Source organism: Ailuropoda melanoleuca, chromosome 2, assembly GCF_002007445.2.
Source record: "Ailuropoda melanoleuca isolate Jingjing chromosome 2, ASM200744v2, whole genome shotgun sequence".
Taxonomy (NCBI): domain Eukaryota; kingdom Metazoa; phylum Chordata; class Mammalia; order Carnivora; family Ursidae; genus Ailuropoda; species Ailuropoda melanoleuca.
Window position 1 is genome coordinate 110810292 of NC_048219.1, and position 13423 is coordinate 110823714.

Sequence of the window (13423 nt, forward strand, 5' to 3'; positions counted from 1 at the left end):
GGAGGCATTCTCAAATTTTTTCTGGAGTGTCAAGAACCGCCCTCCTAACTCTTATCAGACTGGTTTTTAGAGAGACATTAAACCTCAGCACTTTCTTCTCCAAACATGAGGTATTCCGTGTGTTTTTATATTAATGAGCAATGGTTCTTTTAACATTTCTAGAAGTTTTCACAGTCCCCTTTGAATATCTGATTTAAAATAGAGAACTTCCCTTCCCCAAAATACCCACTAGTACCTACATTGAAAATGTTGCATTTATTCAGGGGAACCCTTGAAGACCAATGATCCTCCTAGAGAAGAAGCCAAAAAAAATATTTTTTTTTCCTGCATTATGGGAAATGGGTTCTAACTGGCTTGGGCCCAGTGGACTATGATCCAAGAGTTCTCCAGTTTAAAAAAGGCACATGTTCAGAGACCTCTTGGCCAAAGGGCTTAGGTTGCCAGGCTGCACTGCTCAGGGATCAAAATTTGCATGTGGTACCAGCAGTACTATTGACTGCTGGTTATTAAAGACCAAATAGGGTTGCGATCCTCTTTATTTAAAAAAAGAATTTTAAATATACATGTGAAATTAGTTGCTCCTGAAAGGCACAGAATAAATACAACAACAAAACCCTCAAAACAGTGGCTCTCAATTCATATTCACACACATATTAGAATCACTTGGGGAGTTTTTAAAAAGACTGATGCTCAGGACGAAATCAGACCAATGAAATCAAACCTCTCAGAGTGGGGCCCAGGAACTGGTGGTGGTTAAAATCTCCCCAGATAATTCCAATGAAGAGCCTAGTTGCAACTCACTGTTTTAGAAGGGTTAACTCTCATGCATTGTGAACCTGGCTTTACTGAATTAAAAGAAACACTTAAAACTAAATCTAATTGATAAGAGTTGTTTGTGCAATTGATCGGAACTTAAAGCCCAATAATTCTAATGGTTCTGAATAGTCCTAACATTACACAAAATATATGGGGATCAGAAAATCTATCAGTAAATAGGTAGTTGGTTTCGTTTTATGGATCAAAACAAACACAAATACCTGTGAGCAGTTTTCCTACTCCTTCTTGGAATTCCAGTAACTAGCATAGTTTGACACATATGAAGACTTAATTAATGATTTAACCATGCTATTTTGGTCCTTTCTTTCTCCATCAAACACTCTAGGAAAGAGAACATCAAGATCATTCAGTAGGTTACCTAATGGGGCATTTAATGGCACCCTTAAGAAGCATTATTATTGAATTTATTCTTTCATTAAAATATTGACTATCCACCATGTGCCAATTACCATAATTTGTGTGAGGGATGATAATGATAATAATATAATCCTTTCAAAATCATTTCCAACATCTTCTTTTAAACAATTATTGGAACTTAGTTCCAAGAAGATTAAGAGACACTCAAGACTATAGAGTTAGGGTGTGGCAGAGGGTAAAATAGAACCCCAATCTTCTAATTCCCAGTATGACACTATTTTGCAGGAAGCAAGGTATGTCACTTTCATTATATGTTTAAATTTAAAGTAATAAGACTAATTCTAAAAGTAAGTGATTGTGTGGAAAGAAGTCACATGTGTAACTTTGCATAGAGGAACTTCCTTGTTCTATCAGTTTTGTGTAAGTAACTTTGGGATTAGAAATAGATTCCCTGGGATGCCCGGGTGGCTCAGTCCATTAAGCGTTATGATCTCAGGGTCCTGGGACCGAGTCCCACATTGGGCTCCTTGCTCAGCGGGGAGCCTCTTCTCCTCTGCCTGCCGCTCCCCCTGCTTGTGCTCTCTCTCTCTCTGACAAATAAATTAAAAATCTTGAAAGAAAGAAAGAAAGAAAGAAAGAAAGAAAGAAAGAAAGAAAGAAAGAGAAATTCCCTTTCATGATTGGGTTGAAATGATTTTTGTGTTTAGAGCAAATAATATCAAGTTCTTTGTAAAGTAAAGAAAATTATCTCTGAGAGTCTAGGAGAATAATTGAGGTAAGTAAAACAAAGAATATTTTGAGATCAGCACATAAGGCTTAAGGAAAATGGAAAGAATATGTTGTTTTCAAAATTAATCTCTAATTTCACACAGAAATATTCAATCGTTCAGAGATTTCAGTTATTCATACAGACTACTGTTGAGAATTCTTAAAATTTAGGTGGGGGGAAAGCTTAATCAACAGATATGATCCCCTTGCTCATCTCCCACCATTCTTCTCATTCTCTATTGGTCAGCAGCTCTAACCTCCCAATATTCTCAGAAAGGCCAAGGTCGGCCCCTCAGGGCATTTCTACAAGGGATTGTCTTTCCAACTCTTGAAAAGGGGCATACCTTTTGTCCTTCAATCTCTGCTTATTTTTCCTTCCCAAAGAGGTCTTTTTTCTGACCACCCTATCTTCTGCCCCAACATATGCTATACCCCTACACTGCCCTTTGATTTTCTTCTGAGCACTTATCACTCCCAGAGGTTATTTTACATCCTTGTTTACATGGAAGTCTCCTTTACTAGGGTGCATGTGCTAGCAAGGCAGAATTCCAGCTCTTTTTCATTGCTGTATTCCTGTCACTAGAGCAATTTTAAATGAGGTATATAACTGTATGTCTATCAACGCACAGAAATAGATTTGTAAGGATACTCACCAAATTGTCAAGTACTTTTACTTCTAAGTAAGTAGGAGGACTGTGGCAAAGAGATGGTTAATGGGGGGAAATTCTCACATTTTATGTACTATCAATAAATATTTTGCTATTTTTAAAATTTTATATAATTTATTTTTAATAAAAACATGCTGGCTTTCCAAAAATGTCCCTATCTTGGATTTCTTGAGAAACCTAGCCTAACCTGTTGTCAGATGATCTCGCCAGAAAATAATTGCTAGATTAGAAGCTTCATGAGGACAGAGAACATATGTGTTAAGGGCTCTATATGCCTGTTTGAAAATCTGACACATAGAATGCACTCAGTATAATACATCGAATGAATGACAAAAATGTCAGGGAATAATATAGCTGCTGTAATTTATAAATTAGTCAACAGTGTATACTTTTAAACAGGAATATTCCTCAAATTTGAAGTTACCAAAAAATTTAAAAGTTTTCTTAAAGTTAGAATTCTTCAAGTGTTTTAAAATTCTCTAAATTTAAAAACATACTGGCTAAAGTATCATGAACAGGTTTTGCCTTCAAGCATTTTGGTAGAATTCTAAGAATTGAGACAAGGGTGTTATGTTTTGTTTTGTTTATTTTTTAATGTATGGTCAGCCAATCAATTTGTGTTGCTTTTCATTCTGTTATTGTGGTAAAATATACATAACATAAAACTGATGAACTTAATCATTTTTAAGTGTACAGTTCAGTGGCATTAAGTATATCTTCATTATTGTGCCATCATCACTACCCTACATCTCTAAACGCTTTTCATTTTGCAAAACTTAAGCTCTGTACCCATTAAATAATAACTCTCCATTCCCACCCATTCTATTTTGTATCTTTATGAATTGACTACTCTAGATACCTTATATAAGCAAATCACACAGTATTTGTCCTTTTGTGACTAGGTTATTTCACTGAGCAGAATGTCTTCAAGGTTCATCCATGTTGTTGCATATGTTAGAATTTCCTTCCCTTTTAAGGCTGTATAATATTCCATCATATGAATGCATCACATTTTGTTTAATTATTCATCTGTCAATGGACATTTGGATCTTCTACCTTCTGGCTATTGCAAATAATGCTGCTATAGACATGGGCATACAAATATCTCTTTGAATCCCTGCTTTCAATTATTTTGGATATACATTCAGAAGTGGAATCACTGGATCATATGGCAATTCTATTTTTTAATTTTTTGAGACACTGCCATACTGTTCTCCATAGCAGCTGCACCATTTTACACTCCCACCGACAGTGCACAAGGATTCGAATTTCTCCACATCCTCCCTAACACTGGTTATTTTCTGGGTTTTTGATAGTAACCATCCTAATGGGTGTGAGGTTGCTCCTTTCTTTCTGAAATAGCAAAAATTCCGAAAACCTAAACCTAAATGACCAACACAAAGAGATTATGATATTTTTATTCTAAGACATTTATTTTTTAATTCTAGCAACTCTGAAATTGGGATTCATATTACAACTGACATCTCCTTATAGTTATATTTAATAGCCCTATTTAACATCTCAATGGCATTTAAAACAATTGTGTTTTAAAATTAATACTGTTTTAGATTCAGTGCAATATGCAATATCTAAAATTTTAAAACACAAAGGATTAGACAAAGTATCTGAATTATACAGCAATAAAGATTAGTTGTAACAATCAACTTAAATGTACCCAAGACAAAAAGTAACCAGGTGACAAGGAAAGGAATAATTAGCATGAATTTTTAAAAAAATATTTTTAAAATATTAAAAATTTTTTTAAAAAATATTTTTAAAATATTTTAAAATATTTAATTTAAAAAAATATTTAAATTTTTTTTTAAAAAATCAACTGTAAGGATACAGTTGATTCAAGATCCTACTAGATCCTGAGCTGTGTAACTTTTGGTAAGTTACTTAACTGCTTTGTGGTGCAACTTCCACACCTGCAAAATGGGAATAACAACATTTCTATGATATTATACCTACAGGCTTATGTCCTATTTGTTAGAACTTAGCAAATGGCAACAGGGATGAGAGGATTTTTTTTTTTTTTGAGAGGATGATCTATATTTTTCCCCCTAAGGTAAAAATCAGAGCTTCTATCATTAAAGAAAGAAAGGATAAAGAAATAATTTTCAGTCTTTATCAAAGGTGCTTAAGTTATTTCAATAAATACCCAGTAATGGTTCACTATTTTTCTGAACTAACACCTGATTTTTAGATTTTTTTCATGCACTGAATCTTTATATTAAAGATATTTCTGGGGCACCTGGGTGGCTCAGATGGTTAAGCATCAGCCTTTGGCTCAGGTCATGATCCCAGGATACTGGGATTGAGCCCCGCATGGGGCTCCCTGCTCAGCAGGGATCCTGCTTCTCCCCTCCTTCTACTGCTCCCCCTGCTTGTGCCCTTTCACTCTCTCTGTCAAATAAATAAATAAAATCTTTAAGAAAAAAAAAAGATATTTCTGAGGTACAGGGCACCTGGGTGGCTCCGTCGGTTAAATGTCCAACTCTTGATTTCGGCTCAGTCATGATCTTAGGGTCCTGGGATGGAGACCTGACTCAGGCTTCATGTTCAGCACTGCATCTGCTTGAGATTCTCTCTCTCCCTCTCCCTCTGCCCCTCTCCCAACTCCCACACAATCTTTAAATAAATAAATAAAATCTTTTTAAAAAAGATATTTCTGAGGTAAAATAATGGCTGAGAGCTATACAGAAATAAGTAAAAACAAGCAAATTGTTTTTCCTGAAAAAGATTTAAATTGTTAAAGATACATGTGCAAAGCCTCTCTCCAAAAGCTCAAAAGTATGATTACATAAAATGGTATATATATATAATCAAATCTCATTTTAACTCAATTTTCCTGTGTTATGAACCAAAACAATTTTGATCAATATGACATGTTAATGTGTAATCCTGCATGACACTATATGTTCAGACAGTGCATATGATTTACTGGATTACCGTTATGCAGATTTTAAAATGAGGTATATATGTTTAGGCCCATGGTATCTGTCGTAGATAACAGTAGATTTTTTACCAAAGCATGTGCCAGGAACTAGAAGAGAATGAAGGGTAGGAAGGAAATAACTTGTAATGTGTCTCCCCTGGGTTGGCTGTAGTGAGGAACCAGATAGACTGAACACCACTCTCATGGAAGATAGCAGCACAGAAGAAAGTCCTCAGCATGACATGGCCACTAGTCCACAACTAATTCAGTGCAGTTAAGTCTATGTTGAGCCACTTCCATCCTCAGTGCCCTTTCCTCTTTTTAAAGATTACATAGAAGCGGATAAAACAGGAACTAACCCCAATTAACATTTTAAAATTCTGAAAGGTCTTCTATACCTTTAAGATTAGAGTGCTTAAGAAAAATTGTAAAAAGTGAAATAACACACTAATTCAATATGGTATGAATTTAAAGTACCAAAGTTTAAAGTGGAATATACCAAACTCCAGAAGACATAATAAAATCCTAATGCCAAAATCAAAATGAATAACTGAGTTGCCCTGAAGTGTATAGAAGAAGCACTTCTAGAATAATGGAGTGAGGACCTCCAAAAATCAGCTTCTACATAAAGAAGTCAGAACACTGACAATAACCATCAAAATCAACTTTCTCAGAACTCTGAACATTAAGCAAAGGCTTTCAACGATTCAAGAAAAACAGTTGAATCCTGATAAGAACATCAACCTTTGTGGGTAATTTAGCTTGCCTTATTCCTATTCCCCATTCACCAGCTTTGTGGCAGCCTTGACAACCAGCAGCCTCAAAATGATGGTAACTGTGAAAACCAAATGCCATGATTTAAAAGGGGACAAAAGACCTGAAGAGACACCTCATTAAAGAAGACATGCAGATGGAAAATAAACATTAAAAGACATGATCAATATTATATGTCATTAAGAATTGCAAATAATAATAATGAGATAAAAATCTCCACCTATTAGAACGGTCAAAATCCAAAATCCTGACAAAATCAAATGCTGGTAGAGCAACAGGAACTCTCTTTCCTTGTTGGTGTGAATGCAAAATGGCACAGCCACTTTGGAAGATAATTTGGCAGTTTCTTACAAAACCAAACATACTCTTACCATATGATTCAGCAATCATGCTCCTTGGTATTGACCCAAACGAGCTGAAAACACATCCACACAGAAACCTGTGCATGAATGTTTATGGCAGCTTTATTCTTAATTGCTAAAACTTGGAAGCAACCAAAATGTCCTTTAGTAGGTGAATGAGTAAACTGTGGTACATCCAGACAGTGGAATATTTTTCAGCACTAAAATGCAACACACAATCAAACCATGAAAACACATGGAGGAAACTTAAATGCATATTACTCAATGAAAGAACCCACCCTGAAAAGAATGCATAGTATATATTTCCAACAAGATGACATTCTGTAAAAGACAAAACTTATGGAGAAAGTAAAAAGATCTGGTTGCTAGGAGTCAGGGGGAAGGAGGGATGACTAGGTGGAGCATAGAGGATTTTTAGGGCAGTGAAGCAAGTCTATCTGATACTATAATGGTGGGTACATGTCATTATACGTAAAATATATACAACAAGAGTTAACCCTAATGTCAGCTGTGGACTTTGGGTAATAATGATGTGTCAATGTATGTTCATTGATTATAGCAAAAGTACCTGTCTGGTGCCGCGTGCTGATAGTGGTGGAGGGTGTATAGAGCAGGGGATACATGAAAACTCTATACTTTCTGTTCACCTTTTCTGTGAACTTAAAAGTGCTTTAAAAAAATAAAATCTATTTTTTAAAAAAGAAGTTACGCACTGATTCTTGCTACAACATGTATGAACCTTGAAAACATTATGCTAAGTAAAAAAGTCAATCACAAAAGACCATATATTGTATGATTCCATTTACTTGAAATGTCCCAAAATGGCAAATCTATTGAGACATAAGACAGATTAGTGGTTGCCATGGCCTGAAGGTTAAGGGTAATGGATAGTTAGTGCTAATGGCTATAGATCTGGGGGGATGGGAAGATGATGAAAATGTTCTAAAAATTTTTTTTAAGATTTTATTTATTTATCAGAGAAAGAAAGAGCACTCATGAGCAGTAGGAGGGGCAGGCAGAGGAAGAAGCAGGCTCCCCACTGAGCAAGGACCCTGACATGGGACTTGATTCCAGGAGCCTGGGATTGTGACATGAGCTGAGGGCAGACGCTTAACGAACTGAGCCACACAGGCGTCCTGAAAATGTTCTAAAATTAAATAGTGTGGGTGATCGCACAACTCTGTGAATATACTAATGAATTGTAAGGATTAAATGGGTGAATTTTATAGGATGTGAATTATATCTCAGTAAAGTTGTTATTTAAAAAGACCAGCTCTAAAAATACTTTGAACAAGATAGTTTTATCACAGTAAGCATATATCCTTAACCATAAGTCGATGAGTAATAGTGACACTTAGGTAACTTTGAATGCACTGGCTCCACCGTGTACTTTCTTTGTGCCTACATCACTTAAGCTTATTAAGTTAAGTGTTTCCTCATCAGTAAAATGGAGATAATCCTCAAAGCATAGCTGGAACAACTTATTACAATATCACAGAAAAAGCACCTGGCATGAGTTTTCTCACTGTTTGAGAATAAAATTACAAATGAATAAAAGGGGAAGGCTGAAACAAATCCTGTCGTACTGCATTGGAATCAGAGATATCAGTATGAACTCATGTTTATTTTTATATGTTTGAAGATAGATATAAGAGTAATTATAGATATCTGTATACACATGATTTAATATACATACAGATATTTTCTAGCTCTGTGAGCAGAGAGGACCTAGAAGCAGTAATACTCTTGTAGCCATCAGCACGGCCTAAGGTCCAGATCTGAGTTTCCAACTACCATTCCCCAATAAAAGGAACTAGGATTTCCTGGAGGAATGGAAGATTCTAGACTGGAACAGGGAAAATAATGGTAAATCTGGCCATCTTATAAAGATCTTATAAAGAAAGTGCTTTAAGGGAAAAAAAAAGAGGACAAATATATGGCAAAAGGACATTAAAGCCAATTTGAAAGAGTTCAAATGGCCAAATCTGGAACAATTTGGACAGCACGATAAATAAATTTAATATTGGATTATGATCTAAAAAATTAAATATCCATGTGCCCATACTGATTTACACAAATGATTGAATCCATTAATAAACTAGGGAGAAGAAATAAACATTCTTTCTGAAAGCATTCCAAAGGATAAATAGAGAAAGACTAAAGGAAAAGAACATCCCCATTAGACAGAGAAACTGCTGCAAGCAAGATCCATATATTAATGCTCAAATGGGTGAAACTTTATGGAGTAAGAAGATATTTCCTTCACTTTCAAAGTATTTCCCCTGAAATACTCATTATTTACTGTGCTGGTTTTAACATTTGCTTCCAAATTTTTAGTAACTTTTCAGTGAAGAAACCAGACAGAGACACCACCTTAACCAAGAGATGAAGATTTACATCCTCTGTCATAAATCATGTCCCAATCATGTTCCCCTGATAACATGACCATGATATGAACAAAGAACATATCGCCTCTGAGGTATTCTCTCCACCCATAACCTCAGTCTAATCATGAGAAAACATCAGATAAACCCAAACTGATGGACATTCTACAAATTCTTGAACAGTACTCTTCAAAAGAGCCAAGATAACAAAGACCAAGGGAAGACCAAGATGTTGTCATTTATTGGAGAAGACCATGGCAACATGATGACTAAATGTAATGTGTGGTATCCTGGATCAGATCCTAGAATGGAAAAAGGTCATTACTGGGAACACTGGTACAACCAGGATAAAGTCGACAGTTTAGATAATAGTGTACAATGTTAATTCTTAGTTTCAGTGAATGTGCCATAGTTATATAAGATGTTAGCTTTAGGGGAAGCTGGATAAACTGTATTCAGGAGTTCTGTGTACTATCTATACAACTCTTCTGTAAATCTATAATCATTTTAAAATAAAAAGTTACAAAACAAAACAAGGATATGGCCTGCTTAACATGCTCAGTAAATTATCCTCAATATTATATCTCAAGTTAGCTATCACCAGAGTCTTCTAAAGGTGACACCTCCTGAATTGATTAACAACTCCCTGCCCAGCCTCAAATATCCCTTTGGTTATAATGGGAAGGCTCTAAGGAATCACATTAACAAATATGACACTTCCTACCACGTGCCTCTTATGCTCTCCCCTGTCCTAATTGATTGGACTAGGAGTGGACACTTGACCCAAACAAAGCCAATGAGCCCCTTCCTCTAGGGATATGGGATTCCAGGTACATCTGTCTGATACCTTGAGTGGATGACATCTACTTACAAGCACTTAGAAGTTGTTTTCTAATATCTGGTCTGGGAAGCAGGGAAGCCACTTGTTAGAGACTGAATGTTCATAATCTCCCAATATTCATATGTTGAAATTCTAACACTGAATGTGATAATATTAAGTGATGGGCCTTTGGAAGGTGATAAGGTCATGATGGCAGAGCACTCATGAATGGGATTAGTGATCTTGTAAAAGGACCCCAGATAACTCTCTGGCTCTCTATCTGCCATATAAGGATACAACGAGAAGTCAGCAGTCTGCAAACCAGAAGAGGGTTCTCACCAGAACCTGACCATGTTGTCACACTGATCTTGCAATTCCAGCCTCCAGACTGTGAAAAATAAATTTCTATTACTTATAAGCCACCCAATCTATATTTGTTGTAACAACCCAAATGAGCAGACTAAGGCACCATTCTATAGCAAGAGAACCAAAAGAACAAGACATGCTTGAGAGGCAAAACTGGTTAATAGGAACTGAGAGGATTACCTGGGTCACTTAAGGGTACAGGGACACACTTAAGTCCCCGCTGGTGCCCAAAGCTTCTCTGCTCATCTCCCTTTTAGATTCTATAAAATACCCAGTCACCCTATTTGTCTTTGGCTTAAACTGGCTAGATTTGGCTTCTGTTAATATAACCTGAAAAGTGCTAGTTAATACAACTACTTTGTAGGAAATGGCATGCATTTAGACTTACGTTTTCTGTTTTTGCTTTTTAATACTCAGGTGAATAACTTCTTAGTCACAGCTCATATAAACTATCTGATTAAATTACCCCTATCCTTACACATATACCATATCTTTTCAATTCGGACCATTTATTTATTCTGTGCTTACTCACTGAAATGACTTCAATCTATCTCATCATGTCCAAATTCCACCTATACTGCCAGGTTTGGTTTAAATGCCCTCTCTTCCATATAACTTTCCCTGCCACTCACCTAAAAAAAGATAAAATATGTATATATATGCCATGTTTCCTTATCTACATCTTTTATTCCTTTCTATCTTTGTGTAGTCATTTATTTATTTTCATCATCTTCCCTTTTATATATTAAGTTACTTGAGATCAGTTTCCCTGTTCTTGTGTAAGTACCATTTCAGGGAGTATTTATACAATAATATAAATACATAAGTTAATTGAAGCTACTTAAGAAAGATAGAAATCCAAGATATTATTGACACTTGGTTGTATTATTTTTCTGCACTAAGAAAATTATTTCTAAGAAGTAAGGCTATCTTATACATACTTCTAAAAGAAAATATTGGAGATTATCTTCATCACTTCGGGTCAGGCAAAGATGTCTTAAACAGATAACAAAAAAGCACTAGTAAAGGAAAAGTGGATACATTACCACTGTATTAAAATTCAGGATTTCTGTTCATCAAGAAACATCACTAAGAAAGGGAAAAGGTAAGCCATACAGTGGGAGAAAAAATGTAGCACACATAAAAGACTCAATCCCAGACCTTAAAAAAAAAAAAAAAGAAACTTTTGCAACTCAATTTTTTTTAAAAATAAGGACAAATATCCTAACAGAAGGTTGGGCAGAAGACTCGGCCAGGTACTTCAGAAAGGGATCTCCAGGGCCAGTAAATGTTTGATAATATGTACATCATTAATCATCAAAAAAATTATGTATATTAAAACCACAATGAGCTACCCCTACATACCCTCCCGAATGGCTAAAATTAAAAAGATGGAGAAAAACAAGTGTTGGCAAAGTAGTTGAGAAAGTAAACAAGAATGCACTGCTACTAGGAGTATAAACTAATACAACCACTTTAGAAAACAGTTTGGTGGTGCCAACTAAAGTTGTACATAGGCATGTTCTTCGACCTAGCAGCAATTCATGGCTATGCATGCATTTGAGTGTTCATCAAAGGACATATACAAGAATATTCATAATCCCATTACTCATAATAGCTAAAGTCTGGAAACAAATGTCCATTAACAGAAAATGGATAAAGTTATTGTGGCACATTCATATGGAAGTTATATTATACAGTAATGAATAAATTATTGCTAAATCCAAAAACATGGGTGAAGTGCATAAACATAATGTTGAGGGGATTTGGTTTTTTTGTTTTGTTTTTGTTTTTGTTTTTTTTTAGAATAGGCACAACAGTTTTCCTAGTGTGGGATTCAATTTACGTAAAGTCCAATATGAGGCCAAATTTATCAATGGTGTTAGAAATCAGGCTACGGTTATCTTTTTCAGGGAATAGTGACTGGGAGGGGAAAGAGGGAAGTTTCTGGGGTGCTGGCATATTCTATTATTTTTTAATCTGGAGGCCGACTATACATGTATGTTCACTTTGCAAAAATCCATCAAGCTGAAAACTTATAATTTGTGTGCACATTTCTGTAAGACTGCTATATTCTATAAAATATTTTTAAAATAAAAGCTTTTCATACCTTATTTGTAGCAATAACCTCCATTGCCTTAGGCATCATGCCAAAGGGTTGTGTATGTATAAATTACATATCCTTTTAGAAGCACACAAAAACTATTAAAATCAATATTTTTATATTACACCTTTGAGAATTAAGAGGTAAAATTATACAATAATTTATTCGGAAGTACAAGTAGGAACAATAATAAATGTTTATTGATTTTAAAATTATGGAGGCTTGAACATTTAAATCTGAGTTTCAGTATGCAAACGCAATTCATTTGTTCATTGACTTTGGTATTTACGATTAGCTGGGAATTTGATTAAGCATAAGCATATGTCATCATCCTGCAAGGTGAAAGTGTTCCCCCCATCCCCCCCTTTTTTTCTTTTGGTGTACATTCTGGGAATATCCTTAACATTATACATGTACCTAGAAATGGAGGTGATGCTTAAAATCCAGCTAAGTTGGCTATGTCTCCATCGAAACCATCAGAGAGAGAACCAGAATTAAGTATTAAGAATCTTTCTAGGCTAAGAGAGAAAATCTGCATTGTCTTTATTCTGGGGTAATGTGATGCAGAGGAGAACATATTTTGGCTTGGGGAGTTTTGTTATTGTTGTTGTTGTTTATATAGAATGAACTCAAAAAATCTCTAGGACTCCAAGGCCTAGAGCAAAACATTTTGTTAGGTCTTCTGTGTTCCAGCATTTTTACTCAGTAATCAGATTTAAATTTAAATAGACACTGGTCACAACCTTGAAGGATAACAGAAGCCACAACAGGGCAAAGAGCAGCATGCAGCAGAGCACCTCAGAGGAGTGGCTGCTAGGTAGGTAAAGGAAAGGAGACATCTTAGACTTGCTGTTTTAGTTCATTAGGGCCGCGATAACAAAACACCACAGACTGAGTGGCTTATAAACAACATTTACTTTTTACAGTTCTGGAGGCTGGAAAGTCCAAAATCAAGGCAATTGCAGATCCAGTGTCTAGTGAGAACCTACTGCCTGGTTCATAGGCAGCTGCTTCTCATGGCAGAAGGGGTGGGGCTCTATAGGAC